Source organism: Amphimedon queenslandica, unplaced genomic scaffold (assembly GCF_000090795.2).
Source record: "Amphimedon queenslandica unplaced genomic scaffold, v1.1 AMPQUscaffold_4589_Cont23433, whole genome shotgun sequence".
NCBI lineage: Eukaryota > Metazoa > Porifera > Demospongiae > Haplosclerida > Niphatidae > Amphimedon > Amphimedon queenslandica.
The window spans coordinates 1-1,548 of NW_003555100.1; the positions used below are offsets into that span (position 1 = coordinate 1).

Consider the following 1,548-nt stretch of genomic DNA (forward strand, 5'->3'; position numbering starts at 1 on the left):
TCCATTTTTTGTAAAACTATGGGCTATACCTTGGGTATTTTTCGAAAAATGGCTGTTTTTCAAATGCTCATAACTCGAAAATCAGTTGTCAGACACAGCTCAAACTTTCTACATAGCATAATGACATAAAATGAAATTTATAATTAAAAACCATACCCACTCTAAAATACACCCACCTGCACAGGCACTTTATCAGTTGCACCAACTCCTATAATAACCAAAACTAGTAAAACTCAGTAAAACTCAGTATACTCACAGTAGCAGTGATGTTACCCTGCATGAGCATGAGCTAACGCTTTAAGGAAAAACCCTTCAGGAAGGTTCCTAACAAAAACTTACCAATGATAGTCACATGACATATGGTCACATGATGAGGTCACATGATGTACCACTTACATTATAATGGGTAAGGTTTAGTTTGGATAATATTTCAATCCAATGAGTAATAATAATGTGATCCTTTTCGAGTAAAAAAATAATCTTAGAAACCTAAAAAAATAATTTATAGGTTACAAATTATTAGCAAACTATAATTTACATGTACATGTAAATACACTTGCCGTATTTAATTGATTTGAGTAACAATTAGAATAGGATTGATTGAACTATTCCTATAAATAAATAAACAAGCAATTAAATAAATATACTTTTGCTGTATTACAATGTCCTTCAGGAGCTTCAAAACTTGACATAAACTTGATCAACATTTGAATTCAATCCTATTAACAATTAATTCAATAAAATACATGTACATGTACTTACTGGCAGTTTGTAGTTAAACCATACATACATAATGATAGGCCTATGATACATAACAAATGAGACACAAATTGACGCTACACATGTAAATGTACAAAAAATAATTAATAAATAAATATACTAGCTGTGAATGATGGACAAACGAACCTTTAGGAAGATCAAAAATATCATCCTTCTTGTACCAGGTTTTATAATGAGGAGTATCCTTAATGATTACTGGATACTATAAAAGAGAGAGAAGGGGAGGAACAGGAAGAGAATTAGAAAGACTAAACTTACTTTAGTCTGTGGTACATCTTCAGCTAATAGCTCAAACTCAGAAGCTAACATAAACAATACAAAATTAATAATTATTTGGAATGTTTTTGTTACTAATAAACTTTATATGGGTGCGACAAGTATAGCTTAGGATTTCGGGACAAAGCAAAAATATTAATAATTATTAAAATACATGTACATACTTTCCCAGCTCCCTTTCCACTTCAAACTAACATCTAACAGAGAAAGACATTAATTCATGTTGTACCTTCTTTGTTGTATTTAGTGTTGACCAATGGGCCAGTATTGTGACACTCAACCTTGAATGTTTTCAAAATCAAACAAATGAAGCAAATGGAGGGAGAGAGACAGTTTAGTAATGATGATATCAACTAAGAGAGAGAGAGAGAGAGAGAGAGAGAAATAAAGAATGATATGCATATTGTAGTACATTATACCAAGAGTCCATTATATTTAGAGAGAGTGTCGAACTGCCCTATAGTGCTAGTGATATCACCGCGTAGATGTTTC

General features: G+C 31.7%; 1 long non-coding RNA gene across 2 annotated transcripts; it reads right to left on the reverse strand.

Annotated features, from left to right (window-relative positions):
* Positions 1 to 174: 174 nt before the first annotated feature.
* Positions 175 to 483, reverse strand: LOC109592609 (uncharacterized). Of its 2 annotated transcripts, none has more exons than XR_002190443.1 (3): positions 397 to 483; positions 257 to 324; positions 175 to 208 (listed from the first exon to the last, which is right to left on the reverse strand). It is a non-coding gene; the product is annotated as an uncharacterized LOC109592609 (long non-coding RNA). The 2 variants fall into 2 exon arrangements; XR_002190444.1 differs by having other exon boundaries at positions 257 to 334; positions 397 to 459.
* Between the last annotated feature and the right edge of the window lie 1,065 nt (positions 484 to 1,548).